The sequence below is a fragment of the Eumetopias jubatus genome, unplaced genomic scaffold (genome assembly GCF_037043125.1).
Source record: "Eumetopias jubatus isolate StellerSeaLion01/CBP00866 unplaced genomic scaffold, mEumJub1_p1.0 scaffold_4, whole genome shotgun sequence".
Taxonomy (NCBI): domain Eukaryota; kingdom Metazoa; phylum Chordata; class Mammalia; order Carnivora; family Otariidae; genus Eumetopias; species Eumetopias jubatus.
In genome coordinates this window covers 151,385,827-151,401,380 of record NW_028274810.1, presented here as the reverse complement: position 1 = coordinate 151,401,380, position 15,554 = coordinate 151,385,827, and positions in this window count along the sequence as shown.

The window sequence follows — 15,554 nt, the reverse complement described above, 5'->3', positions numbered from 1 at the left end:
AGAAGGAAATTCTGCAGTTTGTGATAAATTGGATGAATCTTGACAGCATTGTGCTAAATGAAATAAGTCAGACTGAGAAAGACAAAGCCATATGATATCACTTATACGTGGAATCTGAAAAAGTGAAACTCAGAGAAACAGAGTGTACAGTGATAGTTACCAGGAGCTGGGAGTTGGGAGAAATGGAGAAATACAGGTCAAAGGGTACAACTTCCTGTAATAAGATCAATAGGTTCTGGGGATCAAATGTACAGTATGGTGATTATAATACTGTATTATATACTTAAAGTTGTTAAGAAAGTAGATCTTAAATGTTCTCATCACACACACACAAAAGAAATGGTAATTATGTGAGGTGATGGAGGTGTTAGCTAATGCTAGGGTGGTAATCATTTTGCAATATATAAATGTATTAAATCAAAATGTTGTACACCTTATGCTTACACAATGTACATGTCAATTATATGTCCAAAAAGCTGGAAAAATGGAAAAACTATTTTAAAAGGGTAAATAAAGGGGCACCTGGGTGGCTCAGTCATTAAGCATCTGCCTTCAGCTCAGGTCATAATCCCAGGGTCCTGGGATCGAGCCCTGCATCAGGCTCCCTACTCAGCAGGAAGCCTCCTTCTCCCTCTCCCACTCCCCCTGCTTGTGTTCCCTTTCTTGCTGTCTCTCTCTGTCAAATAAATAAATAAAATCTTTAAAAAAATTTTTAAAAAGGGTAAATAAATATCTTAAATGGTCTTACCACACACCAGAAAATAATAATAATAAAATAAAATAATACTTGTTTTGTCCCCAGTAGATAGAATCCTCCCAAAAACCAGGATCTCTAGTCTAGCAGACAATAAAGTGAGGGGACAGGAAGCACAATCACTATGAGGGTCACTGAGCAAGAGAGGCCACTCTTACTTCTACTCCTTGGTTCCTAGGTTCATGTATTCCACTGATCAGAGATATAGCACTATATAATAGCTGTGGCTTCAACATACACACCACGTTTTAAAGGACAGCACCCCAAATCACAGCTTGTCATTGCCAAGTTGGTGTCTTAGCTGAGCCTTCACGAGGCCAGTTCAATGTTCTATCAGGCTGACAGTTTAAGACATATGATATATGTCTATATCATAGAACTAGTGGATTCTGTAATCATGTCTCCATTGTTGCATCTTCTTCACCAGAGAGTGGTTTCCTTGGCCTGAGACAACAGGATCTCATGACAATAAATTGGATGCTCCATGCATGCTTGAATAGTGGTGCTGGCCAATGCACTATGGCTGGCAAAGCAAACCATGATGTTGAATCACTCCGCCTCCAGGTCAAAGGACAATGGTATGAACCTGCCAAGTGGCTGGCTGATTTTCTTGAGGGATAATATCACACCTCCACAGTGAAGAGGGTCTGATATAATCAGCTATCATCACTGGATTCAATGTCCCAATGGGATGATACTTCAAAGGAAGGGCATAAATGTGAGCTGCCCAGCTGCAGTAAATGTAGATGAGTTGGAGCTCTGGGACACCTCTGCCTGTGACTTCTTTGTACCTCCAGGCCTGTTTAGGCTTGATCCGAAATGTACTATTTCTATTTGCACAGTGAACTATGGCTTCACCCACTTTACCTTATGATGGACTGTCAGTCTGACAACACTCAGAACAGGATAAGCATTTCTGACCACATCATTTAAGATTCCAAAGTCAGGCGTTCAGTATTCTGCAAGCAGAGAAATAAAGCAGAGAAATAAGATGTAATGGCTATTGTTTCAATGTATACACCACATTCTTAAAGGAGTTACCCCAAAAGTGCAGGATAGCCTCTCCACGTTAGTGCCTTAGATGAGCCTTTATGAGGCCACTGCACTCAGAATATGGCATGGCCTCCTACTGATTCACTTAATATATTTATTGGTTGTTGGGGAAGGGGCATTTCAGGTTCTTCCACTTGTTTTTTTTCCCCCGATATTACAGTTCTTATTCTACTAGTCTGAGAACCAATGTGAGAGAACTGCCTACTGCCAAGTGTATCCCTCCCTCCCAATTATGCTTATAAGGAACTGTGAAAATGATCATCGGGCCAACTATAAAGTATACTTGGGCCAAGATTTCAACATGTCACATCTTAACAAGGAGCCATAATGAAAACAATTCACCGCTGTCTATTCAATGAGTGGGGGAAGGGAGGATTATTTTAAATTTATTTTTATTTATTTAGACATTTTTTGACATTTTTAATTTGCTTTTTATTTTAATTTCTTTTTTATTTTAATTTCCTTACAATTTATTTTATGTGCTTTTATTTCGACCACCAGGAGTCACATCTGAACCTAATGAGAAGACTGTACGTCACCCTGACTTTGAACTACACACAGTGGTTGGAAGGGATTTGGGAACGTGTCCCTTGGAGAATGGATATATTCTTTGTAAGGGAGGAAAAATGAGATAGATACACGCTGACAAGTAGGAAAGATTGTGGAATCTAGTCTGAGTACTAGATTATATTCAATTCCATTTGATCTTCCTGAACACGCAGAGTACAGCTCCCAGCAAACCACAGATTAGGTGAAATGTACACTGGTAAAGTATACAGCACTTCTCGGCCTAGGCGGTAACCACGTTACATGACCTTCCTCTCTCTCACTGTGCTTGTTAGCCAGCAGAGCGCAGACTATCCAGGACGTTCTCTGAGGAGGCTTTGGGAGGTTGCAGTGCCACAACGTGGAAGGAGTTGGGAGTCCCTGTCACGACAAGGTGAACAGTGACATAAGCAGTAAATAAACTTTTATTTTGTTAAGCCATTGATGTTTTGGGGAAGATATTTGTTGTAGTAAATAACACTGGTTATGTGAACACAAACCCTTTTCTGGAGTCTTTCTATTCATTACCTGGCTGGCTGAAGTCCTCTGTTTAATACTTTATTCAAGGGAGTTTAACTGAAACTATATTACTTGTTCTCTGTCCTATTTAAAAGTATTTATCTGTGGCTTTTATGTTTACATAATAGTTTTATTGGGTATAAAATTCTTTGTTTAATTTCCTTTCCCTGAGAACTTCATAGGCAATATTAAATTCTGCTCTGGCATTTAATGTCCACACCAGGGAGAAATCTGAGACCAGTTTGAATTTTTATGCTTTTTGGGTGAATTAATCTTTTTTTAATACTGTAGGCAAAGATAATTCTTTTTTTTAAGATTTTATTTATTTATTTGAGAGAGAGAGAGAGAGAGCAAGAGAGCACAAGCAGAGGGAGTGGCAGAGGGAGAAGCAGGCTTCCCGCTGAGGGTAGCCTGATGCGGGGCTTGATCCCAGAACCCCGGGATCATGACCTGAGCTGAAGGCAGATGCTTAACCGACTGAGCCACCCAGGCACCCAAGAACTCTTTTTTTTTTTTAACAGCTTCATTAAGGTATGATTGACATAGAGACATTATATATGTTTAATATGTACAACATGATGTTTTGATATGTATACATTGTGAAATGACCACCACAATCAAACCAATAAATGTGCCAATCACTTTCATATAGTTACCATTTTCTCTTTCTCTATGTGTGGTAAGAAGACTTATTTAAAACTACTCTCTAAGCAAGTTTCAAATATTCAATATGGTATTGTTAACTATAGTCATTATGCTGTGCATTAGATCTCAAGAACTTATTTCATCTGGCATAAATGACACTTTGTACCCTTTGAACAATATCATCCTCATTTCTCCCTCTCCCCAGGCCCATGGCAATCATCATTGTATTCCCTACTTTTCTGTGAGTTTGACTGTTTTAGAGTCCACATATAAATGAGATTTACAGCATTTGCTGATTTGCTTCACTTAGCATAGTTTCCTCAAGGTTCATTCATGTTGCTGTAAATGGCAGAAATTACTTCCTTCATAAGGCTGAATACTCTACCTATCTTATATATCTATATGTATCACATATATAATATATATCTATATATATCACATTTTCTTTATCCATTTACCCATCAATGAACACTTAAGTTGTTTCCATATCTTAGCTATCGTGAATAGTGCTGCTTTTTTTTTTTAAGGTCCATTTTGTCAATTTTTATCATTCTGCACTTATTTATTTATTTACTCACTTTTTATTAAGACTTTTTTTTTAAAACAGTTTTAGGTTCATAGCAAAATTGAGGGCAAGGCATAGTTTTCCTACATACCCCTGTCCCCAGACATGTATAGTCTTCCCCACATCCTCCACATAGTGGTACATTTGTTACACCTGATAAATCTGCACTGACACATTATCATCCAAAGTCCACAGTTCAATTACTGTTTACTCTTGGTATTGTGCATTCCGTGGGTTTGGACAAATGTATAACGATACAGGTCTATCATATGGCATCTGCATTTATTTCTAAGGACAGCATGCCCTCTGCAACTATAGATTTAATTCTTCCTTTCTTTTGGAAGAATTTCCTGTGGTTATGTTGTCACGGTAAGAAGGATTCTAAAAATCACCCCCATATTCCACATTCTAATCTCTGGGTCCTGGGATTTTGATGAGTTATTTTTCTCATGATTATGTTGCATTAAATGTCACAGTTAAACATAAATGAAAGAAAGAATAAGAACCATATGATCCTCTCAATAGATGCAGAAAAAGCATTTGACAAAGTACAGCATCCTTTCTTGATTAAAACTCTTCACAGTGTAGGGATAGAAGGAACATACCTCAATATCATAAAAGTCATATATGAAAAACTCACAGTGAATATCATTCTCAACGGGGAGAAGCTGAGAGCTTTTCCCATAAGGTCAGGAACGCAGCAGGGATTGTCCATTATCATCACTGCTGTTCAACATAGCACTAGAAGTCCTAGCCACAGCAATCAGACAACAAAAAGAAATAAAAGGCATCCGAATTGGCAAAGAAAAAGTCAAACTCTCACTCTTTGCAGATGACATGATACTATATGTGGAAAACCCAAAAGACTCCTCCCCCAAATTGCTAGAACTCATACAGGAATTCAGCAAAGTGGCAGGATATAAAACCAATGCACAGAAATCAGTTGCATTACTATACACTAACAATGAGACAGAAGAAAGAGAAATTAAAGAGTCGATTCCATTTACAACTGCACCCAAAACCATAAGATACCTAAGAATAAACCTAACCAAAGAGGCAAAGGATCTGTACTCAGAAAACTATAGAACACTCATGAAAGAAATTGAGGAAAACACAAAGAAATGGAAAAACATTCCATGCTCATGGATTGGAAGAACAAATATCATGAAAATGTCTATGCTACCTAGACTGCATTCAATGTAATCCCTATAAAAATACCATTAACTTTTTTCACAGAGCTGGAACAAATAATCCTAAAATTTGTATGGAACCAGAAAAGACCCTGAATAGCCAAAGGAATGTTGAAAAAGAAAACCAAAGCTGATGGCATCATAATTCCAGACTTCAAGCTCTATTACAAAGCTATAATCATCAAGACAGTATGGTACTGGCACAAAAACAGACACATAGATCAATGGAACAGAATAGAGAACCCAGAAATGGACCCTCAACTCTATGGTCAACTAATCTTTGACAAAGTAGGAAAGAATGTCCAATGGAAAAAAGACAGTCTCTTCAACAAATGGTGTTGGGAAAATTGGACAGCCACATGCAGAAGAATGAAACTGGACCATTTCTTTACACCACACACAAAAATAGACTCAAAATGGTTGAAAGACGTAAATGTGAGACAGGAATCCATCAAAATCTTAAAGGAGAACACAGGCAGCAAACTCTTCACCTTGGCTGCAGCAACTTCTTGCTAGACACATCTCCAAAGGCAAGGGAAACAAAGGCAAAAATGAACTATTGGGACTTCATCAAAATCAGAAGTTTTTACACAGCAAAGGAAACAGTCAACAAAACCAAAAGACAACCAACAGAATGGGAGAAGATGTTTACAAATGACATATCAGTTAAAGGGCTAATATCCAAAATCTATAAAGAACTTATAAAACTCAGCACCCAAAGAACAAATGATCCAATTAAGAAATGGGCAGAAGACATGAACAAACAGACATTTCTCCAAAGAAGACATATAAATAGCCAACAGACACATGAAAAAGTGCTCAACATCACTCAGTATCAGAGAAATACAAATCAAAACCACAATGTGATACCACCTCACACCTGTCAGAATGGCTAAAATTAACAAGTCAGGAAGCGACAGATGTTGGCGAGGATGCAGAGAAAGGGGAACCCTCTTACACTGTTGGTGGGAATGCAAGCTGGTGCAGCCACTCTGGAAAACAGTATGGAGGTTCCTCAAAAAGTTGAAAATAGAGCTACCCTACAACCCAGTAATTGCACTACTAGGTATTTACCCCAAAGATACAAATGTAGGATTCAAAGGGGGCACCTGTAACCCAATGTTTATAGCAGCAATGTCCACCATAGCCAAACTATGGAAAGGGCCCAGATGCCCACTGACAGATGAATGGATAAAGAAGATGGGGTATATATATACAATGGAATGTTATGCAGCCATCAAAAAATGAAACTTTGCCATTTGCAACAATGTGGATGGAACTAGAGGGTATTATGCTAAGCAGAATAAGTCAATCACAGAAAGACAATTATCATATGATCTCACCTATATGTCGAATTTAAGAAACAAAGCAGAGGATCATAGGGGAAGAGAGGAAAAAATAAAAACAAGACAAAACCAGAGAGGGAGACAAACCATGAGAGACTCTTAATCATAGGAAATAAACTGAGGGCTGCTGGAGGGGGGTGGTGGAGGGATGAGGTAACTGGGTGATGGACATTAAGGATGTCATGTGATATAATGAGCACTGGGTGTTATATACGACTGATGAATCACAGACCTGGTTTCAGAGGTACAGGCCTGTGATTCATGTTTAAAAATATCACAGTTGATCTCACAATAAGAAATTTAGGGTCAAAATGCAATCACATGAGCCCTTTTATTTATTTATTTTTAATTTTTTTATTAACATATAATGTATTATTTGTTTCAGGGGTACAGGTCTGTGGTTCATCAGTCTTACACAATTCACAGCGCCACATGAGCCCTTTGAAAAGCAGAGATTTTTCTCAGGTGGATAGCAGATATCAGAAAGATTCAAAAAATCACAAGAGAAATTGGATGTGCTGTTGCTGACTTTGAAGATGGTTGGGACTGCATGGTGAGGAATGCAGGCAGCCCTCTCAAAGGTGAGAGTAACCCACAGTTATCAGCCAAGAAACAGAGACATCAGTCCTATACCTGCAAAAAACCCTGAATTTTACCATCAACCTGAGGCTCAGAAGCAGATTCTTTTCTGGGTCCCTCAGATAAGAGCACAGTTGGTCAACTCCTTGATTTTGGCATTGTGAAGCCCTAAGCAGAGAACTCAGTTGAGCTATGTTTGATTTCTAATCTGCAGAAACTATGAGATAATAAATGAGTATTGTTTTAGGCTGCTAAATTTGTAAAAAAAAAAACAAACACTTTTTTATGCAGAATGGAAAATGAAGACTATTTTAAAATATTTCTGCTATGTTTTATTCTCTTCTTCAAAACCACCTATTACACTTGGGTTGACTTTTCTTTCTGCCCAGCATCTATTTTTCTGTCCATCCTTTGTTCATTACCACTTCATTTGGAATGGTTTTCTCAATCCTGTCTTTATACCTTACTGCAGTTTCAGCAGTGCCTTGTCTCTCCTGTGCCACTTACAAAATGGTCTTTATAAGTGGTATAAATGGTATACTTTTTTCTTCTCCTCCATTCATCATATCTTCCCTACATTCCCAAATTTCTACTCTACACTTATACTTGTAAAATATTTATGTTTGTTTTACAAGTCACAACAATACATTTGGTCTCAATTTTTTATATACTCCTTAGTAACAGTTTTCTACCGGATGTTCATCTGTCATTTGTTTTCCCTGTTCCTTTCTTCTCTTTTAGTTGTAATATTTTTTGTATAGACCCAATGCTTTTGTTTATATCCTTTTTTAATGACAGTAGTTCTCCCTGGACCAGCCATTTGGAAGACATCTGTAGAGAGATCAGGTCAGAGTCCCAGCACAGCCGAAATTGTCCCTGGTACACCCCGGGGTTTCTTTGGATAAAGGGCCGTGCATGTGAGTGAACTGTTTTAGTTTTCACATTTCCCCCACAGTACGTTACCTGTATAGGGCTGCTATCAACTCAAAGGTGTTCTCTTCCACTCTGCCTCAAACACAAATTCTCTGCAAAGATATGATATCTATTGTTTTCCTCAACATCCCCACTGCACCATCCCCCTTCCCACATTTCATCACTCCACCCATGATGAAAGCTTTGACCACCACCCTACATACTCTGTTTTTATTGTTCCAAATAGGGCATTCTTTTTTTCCTCTCTCAGATAATGCCTCCCACTTGGTAGGGCTGTTCTCAACTGGTTTTTCTAATATCTACACTTTCTTGTATTCTTTCTAGGTATTTTTCCAAGCCCTCTTCAATCTGAACTTTCCTAAGCATATATTGTGGTTTGAGCCAAGCTTATAAATGGCATATTGCATGAATAGGAAGAGGCTTTGACCAGCTTAGACAAATTTCAGACTATTAGAGTTTTATGGGGTTTGTTTGATTTAAAAAAATTTTTTTAGGCAGGAGATACAAGGGATAGTCAAAGAAAACAGTATCTTTAAAAAAAAAGATTTTATTTATTTATTTTAGAGAGAACTGGGGTAGGAGCAGGGAAAGTGGGGGAGAGAATCTCATCTCAAGCAGACTCCCCACTTAGCAGACAGTCTGATGTTGGGCTTGAGATCATGACCCTGAACGGAAACCAAGAGTCCTGCGCTCAGTGGACTAAACCACCCAGGTGCCCTGAAGAAAACACTATCTTTAAGATGTTAAAACAGTACTGGGTAAGGTATGTTTGTATGTGAGTGCACGTCTCCATAGGGTAAAGAGAAAAGGAGAAATGGTTAGGTTAACACTTTACCCTTTTACAAATACACAACGTGAAGTAGCCATTAGTGGACATCTGAAAACTCTTCAATGATAGAGGATAAGCAGAATATGAATGGGGATAAGACAAGTAGTTTAAAAAATGTACATAAAGCCATCAGAATAACTCATAAGTATTAAATTATAGAAAGAATTTATTGGCAAAAATTGTAGATGTCACCTAAGCTATTATCGTGACTCTTAGAAAAATTACTCCTGAATGTTAAATTCAGGAAAATCAGTGTGATAGAGATGGTAGCATTGCTTTCCCACTTTTGTAAATCACAAATACACTCCAAAATAATGTTTGAGCCAAAAGTTGTCACCCCAATCAAACGTTTATTATCAAAAAGAACGAAATAACTGTTTTCTTTCCCTTTCCTACATAAGAGTAAATGAATCAATGGAGAGGGAAGGTACAGAAACATGCAGAGCTCTATAGAACAAAACCTGAGTGTCAAATGTTGTCATGTCACTGGGCTAGAAGAACCCAGACCCAAAATGTTCAAAAGTAGAATTGCTACTAAAAACCTAAAGTTTCTGTTTATTTTATTATTATTTATCAAGTAAGATCTTCCCTTGGGAACTTTAGAACAAAATGCTTTAAAATCTCAACTACCTGTATTATTGACACAAAAACATCTTTGCAGTTTCCTCCAGCAGTCACACTGATCCAGTCGCCGACAGCATGGAAACTATTTGAAAAGTCATTTTTTTTTCTTTTTATCCTTTTTCATTTTACAATTTTTTTAAGAGTTTAACTGTTCACTAAAGGCTACCCAGATGTTCTTTAGAGTATCTATAAGCTCATTTTAGAATTATGTTTTAAAATCTTTTTCTTTTTGCTTTCATTTTCTTTTTCTAAACAATCTTCTCTTTTCTCTGTTAGTTTTTGTCTTGAATGAATATATCAGTAATAATCTCATTCTTAGTTTTATGAGCAGCAGAATTTATTAAATAATTCTTTGGGAAACTTCCAATGGCTTCCCACAGCCTTAGAAATAGTATTCTCCCTGACACATCTGCTACAGTATGTTTTAATCACATTTTTTTAATCACTATGAGTGCAATGCAATGTATCTCATTAAGTCAAACAGTAGTAAGAACTCAAATAATGTGATGATCTAGTTGAGCAGGGTGAAGAGAACTGAAGAGAAAGGAGTGAAGGGCAGAGGGTAAGCATGTGTGTGGCAAATATACAAATAAAAATCAACGCATTCCCAGTCCCTATGGAATAAGCCCCTTTTATTTTTTTTAAGTTTTTGTTTAAATTCCAGTTAGTTAACATACAGTGTGATATTAGTTTCAGGTGTATAATTTAGTGGTTCAACACTTTCATACGCCATCCTGTGCTCATCACAAGTATACTCCTTAATTCCCATCACCTATTTCACCCATCCCCCATCCACTTCCCCTCTGGTAACCATCAGTGTGTTCTCTAGTTAAGAGTCTGTTAGGAAGAGCCCCATTTTAGGTTATTCAAGAACTAGAATCAAATGAGCCAGGAGAGCATAAATTCAGTCCTAAATGAAAAGACACAGCAAGTTCTAGAATGGGCCCATCTCTTGTTTAGTGAAGTGGTTCACTGACTTCACTCCCTCTTCCCAGAAGCCCTTTAAGAAGAAACAACAACCATAATCGACATACCAAAAATTCTCCGTAAGAGTAACCATAATTGACAAGCCAATGGAGTTCTCTTCCTAGATAGGTCAGAGGTTAAATGAGGCAGTTTCAATGGGCCTCTTCTGATTTTTAGATTCATTTTAGATTCATTACTTTCCAGAATTATACAATTATTTAGGCTCTAGGGCAGATGTGGCACAGATCCAGAAATAATAACAAAGGACATGAGTCTGACTTTGTCAAATAAATGTTCTCTGTATCAGCCACTTGTAGTAAGAATTTATTAAGAGAATTTGAAGGGGCACCTGGGTGGCTCAGTCATCTGGGCATCCCACTCTTGGTTTCAGCTCAGGTCATGATCTTGGGGTTCTGGGATGAAGCTCTGCGTGGGGCTCAGCACTCAGTGGGGAGTGATTCTCTCTCTTTCTCTCTCTCTGCCCCTCCCCCCGCTCATGCTCTTTCTTTCTCTTTCTCTCTCTAAAATAAAAAAAGATAAATCTTAAAAAAGAGAGAGAATTTGAGGTGAGAATCCCAGCAGTGAGATTAGGAATTATTTAAAAGTGGGGGAGGGAATTAAACACACACTAAAATAGCAAAACTATTCAATATCACTTACTATAACCCTAGTTTAGCAAGTGTCATCAGCTTATATAGTCTAATGAGCCATGGTAACAGTAACAAATCATATATCATAGGTCTGTCACTAAGTACTCTTTTTAGGACCTTGTTTCCTGGGGAGGCCCCCACCATCCCAATAAGAATCCCCAGAGTCATATATGTCCTTTCATCAAGAAGTGGTTCCTTCTAGGCCTTGTTCCTATTTCAACAGGCATTCCAACAGCTATCTCTAGATTGATTCTCTTTGGAGTCATGGTCTCATTGGAGGCATTTAGAGTCTGGATAGCACCAAAGTTCTCTGTGGAAGGGCACTGCACCATGGTCCCCCACCATGATTATGCTCTTAGTCCCTTATAGGGCATCTGTCTACCCCTCCCACATAGATTGCCTGAATAAAAACAAACAAACAAACAAAAAAACCACCACCACCACAACATTCTCCAGAGGATAACCAGTCCAAAAGTCTACAAAATCTAAGTATCACAATGCTATATATGCTACCATTAACATACCAAAAAGATTTTTTTGATGTGAAAGATTCTCAAATAGAAATGATCCCATCTGAAAAACAGAGGAGAAAAAAGACTGAAAAAAATGGACAGAACTTAAATCATCTGTGGGACAATACTGCAATTTCTAATATGAATATAGTTAGAGGTTGAAACAACTAAACAAAAACTTAAAAAAATACATAGATAACTTGAACAGCACTTTCAACTACTTGACCTAATTGACATTTATAGAAAGATGAATATTATTATCAGTTCTTCCAAGAAGTTAAATGACTTAGAGTTATAGGCTAAATTAGCACAGCTATTAAGTAGCAGAGCTGGAAATCAAATGCAGCAAGTCCAGCTTCAGAGTCTTTATCTTAACCTGCCTTACCTAGTCATTGTTGGTCCAGCTATTAAATAAGGTGACTATCATGAGATTCTAAAAATTCCCTGAAGAAAATGCTAGGCTTAGAAAATATGTCAAAAGTTTTTATACATATTTAACATCATTAGTTGAGTTCATTGAGGTGTGATATAAGGGGGATTGAAAAGATTATTCTTACTCTCAAAATATCAATATATCCATTGCTTGATTCTTAGAAAGTCATAATCAGAGAATCATTACAAGTTGCCATAAGATTTCTTGCGCTTGATTATAAGGTAAGTGTTCTCGAGAATAACAAAACATTGATCTTATACTTTGTATCTTGTTACGAATGATTCTGCAAAACCCTCTCTTGAGTTTTGATTTTGATTAAGAATGTGAAAGGCTGTAGACAGTTTTGATAGAGGGGCAAGTGAAGTGGATTAGAAAATCAAGAATACTGTTGGGTAGGAGAAGTGAAGAAAAAATAAGTTGGGGATTTCCAGAAGTCCTTCTCTACTCATCAGTTGCATATAACATCCAGTTATATGGATGTAGAGAAGAGTAGAGAAGGTGAGTCCTTCTCTACTCACCAATTTTGGAGAAAGTAATTTTTTAAATTAAGCATAACAAATGAATATATAAGCATCTTGCTTGCCATATACATTCTGATTTTATTGCTTGATAAAAACGCTGAAAGCTAGAAGCCAGCTGGGATTAGCAGGAGTTGCTAAGGATGCAAAGAATGATGACTATGGTAGGTATACAATTTACCTGCTCTCCATGACCTGCCTTCAACTTATGATCCATCTTTCATAAATCTTAGAAGAGTATGCAAGGTGCACACAGCATTTGTATGGCATTCACACTTCTACCAATCACAGTTTTGCCAAGCTAATCTTTACTTGAATATTGATTTAGACCCAAGAACTTTACCATTCCAATGATTTTTATTAAAATACATATTCTAGAACTTCAAAGAGCAGCAATATTTATGGCTTACTAATAAAGCAATCAAATTTACCACTATTTGATTGATATTCAAAGTTACCTTTTAACAAACCACAATTTTATAGCCATCTGTCTTATAATGTGACATTCTAAGAAGCAGAAATATAGTGAGAGAACTCTCAATTTCCTACAGCAAGGTTGTATGTAGGCTGGTCACACTCTTCCACAGTCTTTATCCATATGCCGTAAATTAACAATTTGATTCACACTCTTATCAAACATTTACTGAAGAGATAGAATGTGTCCAGCTCCATGTAGGATATAGGACATAGGATGTAGGACAGGGCAGTGACTAGGAAGCTGCATCTGCCTTTTAAGAACTTACAGACTAGTTTCTACCAGATCCCTAAGCATACATTCTAGTTCCATGTCACTGGTGCTGTGAAGAAAAGCGTAGATGAGGCTCAGAGTTTGTAAAAGAGGCCCCTGGAAGTAACATTCTTAGTAGAGACTTTACAGATGAAGAGATGTTATCCAGGTGAGTTAGGAGGAAGGAAGACTGTTCTGGGCACAACAAATAGCTTGTGCAGACCTGACGAAAAAGTAGAATGTATGGAGTATATGACGAGTTTATTAGAAACCAGCAAAGCAAGACCTTCAAATCTATCCCCTCAAAACATAACACAATACCAAGGATGTACTTTTCTCCCAAATGACATGGAGCTTGGAGGAAGAGTACTTAAATTTCAGTCCATTCCATTCAAAAATGTTTGCGTATCCCCATATACCAAACAGCATAGTGACAGACAACTTGGAAATGCCTTGGGATCAGTGCTTTCTGCTAAAGAAGATATATATACACACAATGGAATATTACTCAGCCGTCAGACAGGATGAAATCTTACCATTTACATTGACATGGATAGAACTGGAGGGTATTATGCTGAGTGAAATAAGTCAATCAGAGAAAGACAATTGTCATATGGTGATATATGTGTGATATATATATGATATATATGTGATATGTATATGATATATATGTGTGATATATATGTGTGTAATATATATATGTAATATATATATATATATATATATATATATATAATGGAATATTACTCAGCCATCAGAAAGGGTGAAATCTTACCATTTACATTGACATGGATGGAACTGGAGGGTATTATGCTGACTGAAATAAGTCAATCAGAGAAAGACAATTATCAAATTGTTTCACTCATATGTGGAATATAAGAAACAGATCAGAGGATCATAGGGGAAAGGGAGGAAAACTGAATGGAAAGAAATCAGAGAGGGGGACAAACCATGAGAGACTCTCAACTATAGGGAACAAACTGAGGGTTGCTGGATGGGAGGAGGGTGGAAGGATGGGGTAACTGGGTGATGAGCATTAAGGAAGGCACGTGATATAATGAGCACTGGATGTTATATGCAACTGATAAATTACTGAACTCTACATCAGAAACTAATGTGCAGTATATGTTGGCTAACTGAATTTAAATTAAAAAAAAAAACAAAGAAAACACCTGTATGTGAAACATTCCAAGAGAGATACATGAAACATGAAACAATATGGACTACAAAGAAGTGCCAAAGGTAGAGGTTTAGAAAACTCTGTGCAGTGACATTAGAAAAGGAAGGAGCTTGGGCACCTGGGTTGTGTAGTTGGTTAAGTGCCAGACTCTTGGTTTTGACTCAGGTCCCAATCTTGGGGTTGTGATCTCAGGGTCATAAGAACCCCACTTTGGGCTCCTCACTGAGCACGGAGTCTGCTTAAGACTGTGTCTCCCTCTCCCTCTGCCCCTATCCCCCTTCTCTCTCTCTCTCTCTCTCTCTCTCTCAAATAAATAAACTCCCCCCCCCAAAAAAAAACAAGAACAAAGAAAGAAAAGGAAGGAGTCATTTTGTACAGGTACCCTCAGGGCTGGCTATGCAGAGGATAGGAGGTGTCTTCCAGGCTCCGGAGGATGCATCAGGGCTGGTCTGAGCCCAAGAGAATACACCAGAATATCAGATAAAGAGCAGGAGACTGGAAAGCCATATTTAGCTTTTCTTGGGGAAACAGCTTTGTACAGGTTTTGAAACAAATTACGATAACGAGAGGACAAAACCAAAGGGATATCTGGGCAGTTATGGAAAGGGTGCTGAACCAAGATTGGGAAATGTGGGTCCTACCCTTCATGCAGTCACTAATGCACTGTGTGACCCCAGTCCGAGGACTTAAGCCCTGTAGTGGGGGCAGGGGTCAAATTTTCCTCATCAGTCACATAAAGGCATAGAGCTAAATGGATTTGAGGGGTTCCTTCTCACTTCTAAGGAGGCTTGTTCTCAGCTAAATTGAAGGCTCAGCTGTATCATTTTATACTAGGTTCCTCTGACTTATGTTAACACCTGAATGCCAAATTTATGCAGACTGGGTGGAAAATAGTTGGTAGTCCTTCAGTAGATTTCAAACAGATTAAAATATCCATCCCAATTGTTCTACAAAATGTAGGAGATGGCTGCTTTTTCAAAAAGTC